Source organism: Humulus lupulus, chromosome 4 (genome assembly GCF_963169125.1).
Source record: "Humulus lupulus chromosome 4, drHumLupu1.1, whole genome shotgun sequence".
Classification (NCBI taxonomy): Eukaryota; Viridiplantae; Streptophyta; class Magnoliopsida; order Rosales; family Cannabaceae; genus Humulus; species Humulus lupulus.
Window position 1 is genome coordinate 12042372 of NC_084796.1, and position 15195 is coordinate 12057566.

Genomic DNA, 15195 nt, shown 5'->3' on the forward strand with positions numbered 1-15195 from the left:
CAGAAACAACCTCCCAATTAGCTATAGCATTGACATTTGGAAAAGTATCAAGCCAAGCCTCATTAATGAACACTCTGTCTAATTTGGAAAAAATGCGATTATTTCCATCTTGATTATTCGACCAAGTGTAATAAGAACCCAGCAGTTTCATTTCTTCCACAATCCCAAGATCAAGCCATTTCCGAGCATCCTCTAATTCTTTAGGAGAAATGACCTTACCCCCTATACGGTCTGCTACATCAAAGACAGAATTGAAATCGCCAATAACTAACCACGGTTTGACAGGAAGAGAGATTACAGCCAACTCAAACCAAAGAATTTTCCTCAACTCTATCTGATTCAAGCCATAAACCACAGTTAAACAAAAAGATTGGCCTGTTGCCCAGATCTAAACCTTACAATGAATAAACTGAGCATGATCAACCAAAACATCTACTTTGACCCAGCTGCCCTTCCAGATTAACAGGATTCTACCTTCCAGGGCCCTACTACGGTAATAATCCTATCCCATAAAACTAGAGTTCATAACATCCTTTACTCGATCACCTTTTATTTTGGTTTCCAAAAAAGCCCCAAAACCAATCTTATTTATCTTGCAAATATCACCAACAGATATCTGCTTCTTCCTCTTATTTAACCCTCTAACATTCCAGCTCATTATATTGAAATTGTCCATTCAAATTCAGTAATGGAGAAGGATCATTTAGGAATTGCTTCTGTTCTTGAATAGCACTGAAAGCATTTTTTGTATTCTGACTAATAACAGGGGATTTCGCCTTCATGGTGCCTGGTTTTTTCGGTGTAGCCCATCCTTGCTCCTTAGGAAGCACCTCAATCTGGGATTTCGGTTCCACTTCAGTTAATACCTGAGCTGAACTGTCCTGCCTTTGGGTAAGTTTACTGACTGAAGCTTCATGCTTAGTGATGTTTTCTATAACATCAACTGGGGCCTCTTTTTTCCTCCAGACCATACCTTCCACATGCTTGCAAGAAGAAACTGTATGCCCTAAATTTTTGCAATTAGAGCATTTAGTAGGCAACCACTCATAGTCTATCAATTGATCCCTTACTTGACCTCTCTCATTGATGTAGTTGAAGAATTTTGAAAGAGTATCTGATATTTCCATATCAACCAGAATTCAAGCAAACTTAATCATCGATCTATCCTTAGTGACCTTATCTATCATGATTGGTTTTCCAATAGTACTAACCAATGCACTCAAACATTTGGTGCCCCAGTATTGTAAACCAAGATCAGGAAGACAGATCCAAACAGGAACCGATTTAATCGATTTCAGATTTTCAATATCAATCGTCCAAGGTCGTAAGATAACTGGCTTCCTATCAAAATGGATTACCCCTGATTCTAAAACCAAATCACGTGTAGCTTCATCTCTGAACTTGACCATCGTAAAACCAGAATTCATCCTTGCCACTCGGTCAATCCCAAGCTTCCCCCAAATCCGGTTGATAAAACCTTCAAAAACTGGTAATGGTGGATTAGCACCAATGACAACACAGATCAAAGCCGAATTCCAGAATGATGCTTCAACTTCTATCTCCTCTATATCCAGTTGGGCAATCTTTTGTCCATCCTTCTGAAAAGGATTCGTAAATTCTAATTTTGAACCCCCCTGAAATGGAAGGGATTCCTTGAATCGTGACCAGGTAGCCTTAGCCGATTCTTGGAATGTTTGAGTCTCTACCTCTTTCGCCCACGAGTCGGACCTAACCTTTGGCGATAACGGAGCAATCGGAGAAGAAACTACCTTCGCCATATCTGGAATCTCAGGGATCACAGAGAGCACAGTCTCATCTGCTTCTTTCAAACTCACCAGCTCAGCCGATGGAGCATCTGACGATGAATCTATGGATGAAGGGAGCTCTTGTCGTGGGTCAGCCTGAGCAAGCTTCTGCACCACCTTTCGTCGCCGCGCCATGGCAGAGAGAGAAGGAGGAGCTCACGCTCTTACTAAAATATCATTGGTTTATTTTCAAATAATTAATATGATTTATTTATAATTGAAAATATTTGATTATTATTTAATTTAATTTTTTATGGTGTAGGAATTATGTTGTATCTTTGTTGTGTTTGAAAAATAAAGAAAAAGAAAGAAGATTGGCATTTATGAAGAAGAAATAACAAAAATTGGCACAAGGCCATCTTCCTTCAGCAGGCCCACACCAAGGCCCGAAGCCTCCCAGCCTGCTACCGAAGCCCAGGCCCACGCCTGCTTCTCCTTCCCAGCATCAACCTCCAGCTGCCAGCTATCCACCCAGCTCCACCATTTCCCAGCCAGTCGAACTCACTCCCTGCCTCAACATCCATTTGGGCCTGCCAGCCTCTTTGGCCCACCAACCCAAGCACACTCCCTGACCTCTTCCATCAGCAATTTGGCCCAGCTCCCCAACCGACTGTCACCAGCCACCATCAGCCACTTCTTGAGCCCATAAAATTGCCTAAATGTACCATGTGTCCCCTATGTCTAAAATGCCAACTTTTTACCCTTTTTTTCTACACATTTTCACCATAACATCATCAGTACACCCTATAATTTACCTCTACAGACCATATTTATTTTATATAATTAATCTAATCAATTTAATTCATTTAAATTGATTATTTTAATAATCTCTTTTTGGCTATAAATATGGAATTTCAAGACCATTTTGGGGTGCTTAATTTTTGGTTATCATCTTCTTTTCTCCCATTTTCTCTCTACCATTCTCTCTTCCATTTTGGGTTTTTCAAGAGCATTTTGCAAGTATGTATGTCATTTATTTTGTAATTTCTACTCTAGTTATGTGCTTCTAATCTTTTTCATAAGATTTTAAGATCATGATGAAGCAACTTGTAACTAGGTAATATTTATGTTGTATGTTGATTTCCCTTGTAATGCAACAAAGTTTTTGGATTTTTCTTCTTCATATATGTCTTTCATCTTTAATATCTCATATTTTGGATTGTTAGATAATATTTACACTTTGTTCTTCATTAGTGCAAAGGCATAATATTCTTTGTGTAAGATGTGTCATTAAATTGTACACATCCATGCTTAGAACAAAGATATTATGTTTTGCCTTATAAATAATGTTCATTGATTTATCTGTTATTTCATTAGATTGATTTACATTAAATGCTTTGAAATTATAATTTTGAAAAGTGAAGAAAAATCCTATCTTTTTAGAAGTAATTTGTGCTTAAAATTATAAATATATTTGGAAAATGATAGTTTGAATTATTTTAACTATCATTAAAACTTGGGAATCAATATACTAATAAATATTATTAAACTTACATTTTGTGGATTCTAGTATCTTAATAATCTTTTCTTTTAACACTTATTTTCAAATCATTATTGGTTTATTTTCATTCTCTTAAATAGCTTTATTTTTCAAACTTTTATTTTATGTTCATAATATTAAAACTCATCAATCTTTGGAGCTAGGTTAGAATTTATTACTTTTGATTTAAAATAGTTTTCTTTTTTTTTTATTTTAGACAACTCCTTTGGATTCGATCTCGTGCTTACACGAAAACTATTCTATAAATACGATTCGTGCGCTTGCGAGTATAAATATTTAAAACATACCCATTTTGGGTCCATCAAGTTTTTGGCGCCATTGCCAGGGAGTTGCAAGAAAAAAGAAACGAAATTTATCTCATGGTTAGTAAATTCTTCTACTAGTTATTTTAATTCTTGCACTTAAAAAAATATATATATAAAAAAAATACAAAAAAATATATATCTATAAAAACTAAAAAAAAAAAGATAAAAAGAAAATTTGGGACAGTTTTACCACCCATTAAAAAAAAACTTACTTATATATTTATATTTATTGTTTTTTTTAGTTGACGACACTTGTGCCTCCTATTTATCCTTTTAATTTTTATAGTCGATGGCACTTGTGCCTCCTAATTTTGTTATAATTTTGTTGTAATTTTTATTTCTTGTATATATTTGTTAGTTGACAGCACTTGTGCCTCCTAACATTTGTTGTAATTCTCTTTATTTATCTTGTTGTAATTTTTATTTTATTTAATTTCCACAAATTACTAGTTGATGGAAATTTTGCCTCCTAACTAGTTGATGGCAATTTTGCCTCCTAGTCTTTTATCTTATGTTTTAGTTGATGGCACTTGTGCCTCCTAATTTTTACCTTAATTTTGTTATGGTTGATGGCATGCTATGCCTCCCTACTCTTTCCTAAATTTTAGTCTTATTTAATTTTTACCTTATTTTTCTTTATCTTTTATAATATTTTAGTGTAATATTGTGAAAAATACTTGAAAAAAAAAAACCTAAATCTTGTCATTTCACCATAAGCAATTTTTGCTTAAAGGAAATTTGAATAAAATTCACAATCCGCCTCTACTAATTAACCTCGGGGAGTTGTTAGTAGTGTGCGAGTAAGTGGAATCAAATAGGCCTGGGGACAAGTAAACCATAAGAATTATATTGTTGTGAAATCTCTAAAAATTATAAGTATGCTCTGTGGTTGCAGTTTTAACTGATCTTCCACATCAGAAAATTGCTTGTTTGAGATTATCCTTATTACCTTGTTTGTGAAAATTGTATGCATCATTGGGAACGTAACTCTAAAAAATAATTAGTAAAAAGACGTTTATCTTTGCTTGAAATTGAAAGTGTTAGTAAAAATTTGAGCATCATGGAACCTATTGCTAATCCTGTTGATGACAATGTTGTGCCTGAAAAAACTTTGCTTGAATATTTTGCACTTATTTCATCTAATGCTCCTTCATGCATTGTTTTTCCTACAACTTCTGCTACTCATTTTGAGCTTAAACCAACAATCATTCAATTGTTGCCATCTTCTTATGGGTTAGATAGAGAGGATCCTTACATGCATGTCAAAGATTTCTTAGAAATTTGCTCAGCATTTAAATTTCAAAAATTTTCTGATGAGTCGGTCAAACTAAGATTGTTTCCTTTTTCATTAAAAGAAAAATCAAAAGCTTGGTTAAATTCCCTTCCAACAGGGTCTATAACTACATGGGATCAACTTTATAATAAATTCTTGCTGAAATTTTTTCCTATGTCTAAAACTGATAGTCTAAGGAGAGAAATCTCCGAGTTTTTTCAAAAAGATAATGAAGAGTTTTATGAATGTTGGGAAAGATTTAAAGATTTATTATTAAAATGTCCTCATTATGGTTTTGAAAAATGGAGACTTGTAAAATATTTTTATGATGGTTTGACTCCCTCTAATCGTCAAATGATTCAATCTATGCATACTGGAAATTTTTTAAAATTTCAAGGACAAGAGGCGTGGGACGCCCTTGAAGATTTATCTGTCAATTCACAACAATGGAATTATTTTGATCCTAGGTCTAGGTCAACTAATTCACCAAAAAGAGGAGGAAGGTATGAAGTAAAAGAAGAATTAGACTTAAGAATATCGTTAGACAAATTAGCGAGAAAAGTAGAAGCTTTAGCCATAAGCCAAACTATAAACTCTCCAATACAACCAAGAAAAGATGTTTGTTCTATATGTGCTAGTCCTTGCCATAATGCCCAATCATGTCCTTCCTACTAAGAAGCCTTTTCTGAGGAGGCCAATGCACTTCATGCTTATGGGAAACCAAATGATAGCCCATTTTCATCCACCTACAATCCAAATTGGAGAAACCATCCGAACTTTTCATGGAAACAAAACCAACCCCAAATGAATCAAGGGCACCAATACAACACACAAAACCAAGCTCATGCCCCACAAAATCAACCATATCCTCAACAAAGAAAACCTTCCTTAGAAGATACTTTACAACAATTTATGCAATCCACTCAAAAAATCCTACAAAATCAATCTCAATCAATTACCAAACTCGAGACACAAGTAGGACAACTCACCACTGCTTTAGCTGATAGAGAAAAAGGAACATTCCCTAGTCAACCTATCCCTAATCCAAAAGGTCAATATGAGATAGGAAAGTCTAGTCATAATGGAGAATTCAAATCAATTTCAACTCTTAGGTCCGGAAAGAACATTGTCAAACCCGATTACATACCCGAGGTTGAAAACGAAAAAGAAAAAGAAAAAGAAAAAGAAAAGAGTCAGCCTTCTAGTTCTAATGCCAATGACTTTTCAAACAAGGAAACTCCAATCCATCCTTTCATTCCAAAAGCCCTATTTCCACAAAGATTACTTCCAATTAAAAAAGGCGGCCAATATAATGACATCTTAGAAGTTTTTAAACAAGTTAGTATCAATATCCCTTTCTTAGATGCCATTAAACAAATTCCTGCCTACTCTAAATTTTTAAAGGATCTTTGTACTGTTAAAAGAAACACTAATGTTCCTAAAAAGACATTTTTAACTGAACAAACTAGTTCCATTATTCAATATAAGAGTCTTGTTAAATATAAAGATCCTGGGTGTCCCACAATTTCATGCATTATTGGTGATCATTTTATTAACAAGGCTTTACTTGATTTGGGTGCTAGTGTGAATTTATTGCCTTATTCTGTTTATAAGAAACTTGGTCTTGGTGAGCTAAAACCTACCTCTATAACTCTTCAATTAGCCGATCGTTCTGTGAAAATTCCTAGAGGCATTATAGAGGATGTTTTAATAAAAGTTGATAAATTTTATTTTCCTGTTGACTTCATTGTTCTTGATACTCAACTTGTGGAAAATATGCATGCTCAAATTCCTATCATTTTAGGTAGACCATTCTTAGCTACATCTAATGCAATCATAAATTTTCGTAATGGTGTTTTGAAATTATCTTTTGGAAATATGACTGTTGAATTGAATGTATTTAATGTGGTTAAATCTGTTGAGTGTGAAGAAGTGCTTGAAGTTAACATGATAGATAGTATATGTGAAGATGATGGAAATGACTTACTTGACTTTTGTGAAAAATACTTTGGTATGAACTTGCATGTTGATGATTTTAATGGTGATGTGAATGCTTTGCTAGAGCCTATACCCTTAAATGAAACCAAAGTTGAACCTTTTTCACCCTTAGATCATGTTCAATCAATATCCGAGTCTCCAAAGTTAGACCTTAAACCTTTACCAGAAAATTTAAAATATGATTTTCTAGGAGAATCTGAAACCTTACCTGTTATCATAGCATCTGCTTTAGATAAAGAACAAGAAGATAAATTGTTAGATGTCCTTAGAAAACATAAAGAAGCCATAGGTTGGACCATTGGAGACATTAAAGGAATTAGCCCATCCATATGTATGCATAGAATCCATCTAGAAGATAATGCTAAAACCTCTCAGGAATGTCAAAGAATGTTAAATCCAAATATGAAAGAAGTAGTTAGAGAAGAGGTCATAAAATTGTTAGACGTAGGTATCATTTATCCTATTTCTGATAGTCAATGGGTTAGTCCAGTTCAAGTTGTGCCTAAGAAGTCTGGGATCACAGTTGTTGAAAATGCGAAAAATGAATTAATCCTGACTAGAGTACAAACGAGGTGGAGAGTGTGCATAGACTATAGAAAGTTGAATAATGTTACTAGAAAAGACCATTTTCCATTACCTTTTATTGATCAAATGTTTGAACGATTAGCTGGCCATGCATATTTTTGCTTTCTTGATGGGTCTTCGGGATATAAACAAATCCCCATTGCCCCAGAAGATCAAGAAAAGACTACATTTACATGCCCTTTTGGGACTTTTTCCTATCGTCGCATGCCTTTTGGATTATGTAATGCACCTGCGACTTTTCAAAGGTGTATGATTTCGATTTTTTCTGACATGGTTGAAAGATTTCTTGAAGTATTTATGGATGATTTTTCTGTGTTTGGTTCTTCCTTTGATGAATGTCTGCACCATCTTTCACTTGTTTTAATTCGTTGCAAAGAGAAAAACCTTGTTCTTAACTGGGAAAAATGTCATTTTATGGTTAAAAAAGGAATTGTTTTCATGTAATCTCTTCTGAGGGAATAGAAGTTGATAAAGCTAAAATTGATCTTATTTCAAAACTTCCCCCACCTAAAACTGTGAAAGAAATTAGATCATTCTTTAGGCCATGCCAGTTTTTATAGAAGATTTATAAAAGACTTTAGCAAAATTTCTCGATCTTTATGCCATTTACTTGGAAAAGAAAATGCTTTTGTATTTGATAATAATTGCCATGTTGCCTTTGAAAAATTAAAAACTTTGTTGACTACTGCACCCATTATTCGACCCCTTGATTGGAAAATACCTTTTGAAATAATGTGTGATGCTTCTGATAATGCTATAGGTGATGTCTTAGGACAAAGACTTGAAAAAATACCTCATGTAATTTACTATGCTAGCAAAACTTTAAATGACGCTCAATTAAATTATTCCACAACCGAGAAAGAACTGCTTGCTGTTGTTTTTGCATTGGAGAAGTTTAGATCTTATTTGTTAGGATCTAAAATTATTGTCTATTCTGATCATGCTGCATTAAAATATCTCTTGTCGAAAAAAGATGCTAAGTCTCGTTTGATCCGTTGGATCCTTCTTTTACAAGAATTCGACTTAGAAATATGTGATAAAAAAGGATATGAAAATGTTGTTGCTGATCATTTATCTAGACTAGTTGTTGAAACTATACATGACTCCACTCCTATCACTGAAACTTTTCCTGATGAACAATTGATGCATGTTTCTTCCTTGCCTTGGTATGCTGATATTGTTAATTATTTGGTCACTATAGAAATACCATCTCATTGGTCAAAGCATGATAAATCTAAATTTTATTCTGAGGTGAAAATTTTTATTTGGGATGATCTTTACTTGTTTAAATATTGCCCTGATCAAATAATTAGAAGATGCATTCCAAATTGTGACCAATCTAAAATCATATCTTTTTGTCACGATCATGCATGTGGAGGACATTTTAGTGGTAAGAAAACAGCTGCTAAAGGTTTACAATGTGGTTTTTATTGGCCTACTATCTTTCATGATACATATGTTTATTGTAAAGCTTGTGAACGTTGCCAAAAGTTAGGAAGTTTAACTAAAAGAAACATGATACCTTTAAATCTTGTTCTTATTATTGACATATTTGATGTTTGGGGCATTGATTTTATGGGACCATTTCCTAACTCTTTTGGTAATCTTTATATTCTTGTTGGAGTTGATTATGTGTCAAAATGGGTTGAAGCTTTTGCATGCCACACTAATGACCACAGAGTTGTGCTTTGATTTTTGAAAGAAAATATATTTTCTCGTTTTGGTTCACCATGTGCTATTATTAGTGATAACGGTACACACTTTTGTAATAAGGCATTTGAACATTTGATGAAACAATATGGCATTACACATAAAGTCTCAACACCATATCACCCACAAACTAGTGGTTAAGTTGAAGTATCTAATAGGGAAGTTAAGCACATTTTAGAAAAAACTGTGAATCCAACTAGGAAAGATTGGTCCTTAAGACTCACTAATGCATTATGGGCGTATCGTACCGCGTACAAAACACCCATTGGCATGTCACCCTACAGACTTGTGTATGGGAAGGCGTGCCATTTACCTGTTGAGTTAGAACATATAGCCTTTTGGGCAATTAAGCAGTTAAACTTTTCTTTAGACAAGGCAGGTGAGAAAATAAAACTTCAATTGAATGAGCTAGACGAAATTAGGAATGATGCATACGATTATTCAAAAAATATAAGGATCGTATGAAATTTTACCATGACAAAACTATTTTGAGAAAATATTTTTCTCCAGGTCAGAAAGTCCTTTTATACAACTCTCGTTTGCATTTATTCCCGGGAAAGTTACGCTCTAGGTGGTCCGGTCCTTACATTGTTCGTATTGTTTTTCCACATGGAGTTATTGAAATTGAAAATCCTAAAAATGGTGATATATTTAAAGTTAATGGACAAAAATTAAAACCATTTTTAGAATTGAAACCCGATGAAGTGGATGAGATACTCCTTGAGGACCCTGTTTACCATGCTATTTGACTCCTATTTGATCTTGTTAACTTGTGCTTTATTTGTTTTGTTTGTTTTATGTGTGATTTAATTTTTGTTTGTTATATCTTCTACTCTCTTAGCGGTGCACCATATCAAGGTACGACCATTCTAAACTCTAAACTCTTGTCAATTTTAATTTATATTTATATTTTGGCGCATTGAGGACAATGCTTAAATTAAGTTTGGGGGTATCAAGTTTATATGGTTATTATCATTAATGAGAGTATGATTTATTGTGTTTATGCTTTGCGTTGTTTTTTTTTAATTTTTATGTTTTGTGTTAATTTTTGTGTTTTATTTATGTTTGTTTGAAAAAAAAAAATTATATATATGTTGTTGTTTTGTTAATTTTTTTTTATTTGTTCATTTTCATAAAAATTCAAAAAAAAAAAAAACATTGGTGATATTTTTCATTTTCAATGATAAAAATCTTGATTGAGCTTGAGTTTAGTTCTCTTAAAAATATGAATAATTCTTAAGTTTTGTTTTTAACTATAGGGTCAATTTTGCTTGTAACAAAAATTACATTTTTCATAACAAGAACACTCTTATTTCCTATAAGTTTAAGTGAAAAATAATTTTAATGAAAACATATTTTCTAAAAGCAAAATTGACAATTTAAGTAATTACATAAGCTTAACTTCTATTCATAATAATTTTTTAGAATTATTTTCATTGTGCAATTTTTGAGAAAATCCTTTTTATATCACCAATAAAAAAAATGTGTGTGTTTTTTTTTATTTTCTTTTGCTTGAGAACTAGCAAAACTTTAAGTTTTGGGGTGTGATAACTCTACAAAATAGAGTTATTGTACCATAATTTATATGCTAATTGTTGCTTAGTTCTTGAATTTTTAATTGATTTATTAAGTTTTTAAGTAATTTTAAATTTATTAGTCTTATCATGATTTTATATATTTTTGTATATTTTTATATATTTTATTATAATATGTTGTAGTTTAAATTATGTGTAATTAATATAGTTTAGTTAGAAGTAAAATAAAAGTGCAATTTTGTTGATCTTTATTGATAAATTAAATTAAGTCTTAATTAAGTATTTTCAAATAATTAATATGATTTATTTATAATTGAAAATATTTGATTGTTATTTAATTTAAGTTTTTATGGTGTAGGAATTATGTTGTATCTTTGTTGTGTTTGAAAAATAAAGAAAAAGAAAGAAGATTGGCATTTGTGAAGAAGAAATAACAAAAATTGGCACAAGGCCATCTTCCTTCAGCAGGCCCACACCAAGGCCCGAAGCCTCCCAGCCTGCCACCGAAGCCCAGGCCCACGCCTGCTTCTCCTTCCCAGCATCAACCTCCAGCCGCCAGCTGTCCACCCATCTCCGCCATTTCCCAGCCAGTCGAACTCACTCCCTGCCTCAACATCCATTTGGCCCTGCCAGCCTCTTTGGCCCACCAACCCAAGCACACTCCCTGACCTCTTCCATCAGCAATTTGGCCCAGCTCCCCAGCCAACTGTCACCAGCCACCATCAGCCACTTCTTGAGCCCATAAAATTGCCTAAATGTACCATGTGTCCCCTATGTCCAAAATGCCAACTTTTTACCTTTTTTTCTACACATTTTCACCATAACATCATCATTACACCCTATAATTTACCTCTACATACCATATTTATTTTATTTAATTAATCTAATAAATTTAATTAATTTAAATTTATTATTTTAATAATATCTTTTTGGCTATAAATATGGAATTTCAAGACCATTTTGGGGTGCTTAATTTTTGGTTACCATATTCTTTTCTCTCATTTTCTCTCTACCATTCTCTCTTCCATTTTGGGTTTTTCAAGAGCATTTTGCAAGTATGTATGTCATTTATTTTGTAATTTCTACTCTAGTTATGTGCTTCTAATCTTTTTCATAAGATTATTAAGATCATGATGAAGCAACTTGTAACTAGGTAATATTTATGTTGTATGTTGATTTCCCTTGTAATGCAACAAAGTTTATGGATTTTTCTTCTTCATATATGTCTTTCATCTTTAATATCTCATATTTTGGATTGTTAGATAATATTTACACTTTGTTCGTCATTAGTGCAAAGGCATAATATTCTTTATGTAAGATGTGTCATTAAATTGTACACATCCATGCTTAGAACAAAAATATTATGTTTTGCCTTATAAATAATGTTCATTGATTTATTTGTTATTTCATTAGATTGATTTACATTAAATGCTTTGAAATTATAATTTTGAAAAGTTAAGAAAATTCCTATCTTTTTAGAAGTAATTTGTGCTTAAAATTATAAATATATTTGGAAAATGATAGTTTGAATTATTTTAACTATCACTAAAACTTGGGAATTAATATACTAATAAATATTATTAAACTTACATTTTGTGGATTCTAGTATCTTAATAATCTTTTCTTTTAACACTTATTTTCAAATCATTATTGGTTTATTTTCATTCTCTTAAATAGTTTTATTTTTCAATCTTTTATTTTATGTTCATAATATTAAAACTCATCAATCTTTGGAGCTAGGTTAGAATTTATTACTTTTGATTTAAAATAGTTTTCTTTTTTTGATTTTAGACAACTCCTTTGGGTTCGATCTGGTGCTTACACAAAAACTATTCTATAAATACGATTCGTGCGCTTGCGAGTATAAATATTTAAAACATACCCGTTTTGGGTCCATCACACTTCCATGGAGGTAAGTTATAAGGAACTAAGATAATCGGACACATATTGTAGGATTTGCTCATATTTCCAAATGGATTGAATCCATTAGTTGCCAACCCTAGTCTCACATTTCTTGGTTCAGCTACGAAAAACGGATATAGGTTATCAAATTGTTTCCATTCTTCACCATCCGTAGGATGCCTAAGCACACCGTTTTCTTTGGGTCTCTTAGAGTAATGCCACTTCATATCTTTTGCTAAATGTCTACAACTGTAGAGCCTCTTCAATCTCGAGGTGACCGGAAAGTACCGCAACACTTTATGAGGAATATTTTGTCTTTATCGCTGTTTTTTTGCCATCTGATTTCCCCACAAACTGGACATACATCCTTCTTCTCGTTATCCTTCCAAAAAAGTGCACAATCATGCTTGCATGCATCAATTGAGTCGTAACCCAAATCAAGATTACGTAACTTTACCTTCGACTCATTATGAGACTTCGGTAATTTTGTTCCCACAAGAAATAGCTCAATCAATATATTGAGAAGTTGATCAAAAGATCGATTACTCCACCTATTTAGAACTCTGCTATGCATTAGCTTCACCAACGCATTGAGGGCTGATTTCGAGGAACCTGGGTAAAATTCAGTGCCCATTTCCTTAAACAAATCATCATACTTCTCATTCTGGGTACTATCATCGATGGGGGGATCATGAAAAGATCCACAAGGTGTGTTGGTTGATCCATCAAAACTTGGATCTTTGATTATCAAGAATTGCATTCATACTTTGAATTTGGATCTTGATTAACATCTAGGGTTTGAAATATTGCATCATTTCCATTATTAGTTGTTGATTTGCAAAGAGTAAAGCCATATATTCTCATCATTTTCTATCCACAAAGCACTTGGCTAGAAAATACACCATAGAGGCTTGATAATTCCAGAGAGTTTTTTCCTTGTGAGATCCCTCAGTGCTTAGAGAATAGGGGAAATAAGCTTTCGGACAAAGGTCTTGAACCTTGTTCAAGTTGGCGATCCCCACTGTAACGCCCTACTACCGTAGAGTTGTTACTATGTGAGTTATAAATGTGTCATTAGCTCACTAATCGATGTTTTAGGTTAAAAGTGTGACTAAATTGAAATAAAACTCATTTAATGACATAAATTACAAAGATTTGGGCATTCATTGAAATCATAAAAAGTTATACAGTTGGGATCCCAAAATACTATTTAGAAATTATAATACAACTCAAAAATATAATTACAGTCGACCTAGGCGAGAAAGCAGTTCATTACATTAACGCCCTACTTCCTTAGAGTCGTTACTAAGTGAGTTTAAAAAAAACGTGCCATTAACTCGCTAATCAAGGTTTTAGATTAAAACTTTAGGTAAACTGTGTTGTGGTTGTTTTAGGGCATTAAATATAAAAATGTAGTCATTCATTGAAAACACTAAAAGTTAAACATTTGGGATCTTAAAATATTGTTTAGAAAATATTTACAACTAAAAATACATTTAGGGTCGACTAGGCGACAAATTCAAATCTATACATTGCTTTTCCCAAAAATACCCTTGGTCATGGTAGCCAGGTAGGCCGAACATGTACCCGTCGCTCCACGCTCTCCATACTCATGGTTGGTCGACCTTACCATTACCCTTGCCCTTACCTGCACCATAGAGCACCCGTGAGCCGAATCCCAACAAGAAAACTCAACACAAAACAATTAACATATGCATATCTATCAATCAACATATAACAAAATAGCCAACATGCTAAACACATAGCAGCCATGTCGTCCCAGGCGCTTTACCAGGCCCTAGGTTTGTAGTCTTCACCGTGAGGATGACTCCAGCATCCTAAGAGGGTCTCGCCCTAACAGCTCGCACTCCATGTGCTCAACGTCGTCCCGGCCCCTTGCCGTACTCGGCTTTGCACTCCGCGTGCTAGTGCCGCTCCCGGCCTTTGTCGTACTCGTCTTTGCACTCTACGTGCTCGACGCCATTCTCGGCCCCTTGCTGTACTCGACTTTGCACTCCATGTACTCGACGCCATTCCCGGCCCCTTGCCGTACTCGGCTCCTGCCATTTTCGACCTTCGCCATTCATTCACAAATATGCAATACATAGCATAATATCAACAAATATTTAAACATATACTAAACATAAACAATAGGGCTACACCTTGCAATTCACTCACATAGGGCCATGCCCTGCAATACAAACAATAGGGCCACGCCCTGCTCTATGGGTACAACAGTTTTCTTACCTGTGTCCCAAGCTTCTTGAGCACCGCAATCCCGAGCATAGTCCTCTAACCCGAGCCTCGCTGATAACCTAGTCACAATGCATTCACAATAGCCATCCATCAAGCTCTAATTCAATAAATAACTTCGGGATATAATTCTAGCTTCTGGGACCTTGGATTCTACCAATCCGGGTGATAAAATTCTTCCTGAGCCTTAACTTTTGGGTTCCCGAGCCAAAAACCTTCAAACAACCAATATTTAGAATTTGGGCCACGATGTGCTCAAGTCAGAGGCAAAATGCCTCTCTGTTGAGGGACACGGGCCATGGCACTCCAATCCTTGGGCCACGGCGCA

The 15195-nt window shown here is 34.0% G+C and overlaps 1 non-coding gene across 1 annotated transcript; it reads right to left on the bottom strand.

The window, feature by feature from the left end:
• Positions 1-5073: 5073 nt before the first annotated feature.
• Positions 5074-5180, bottom strand: LOC133833523 (small nucleolar RNA R71). Its single transcript, XR_009892900.1, has one exon. It is a non-coding gene; the product is annotated as a small nucleolar RNA R71 (small nucleolar RNA).
• Positions 5181-15195: the final 10015 nt, after the last annotated feature.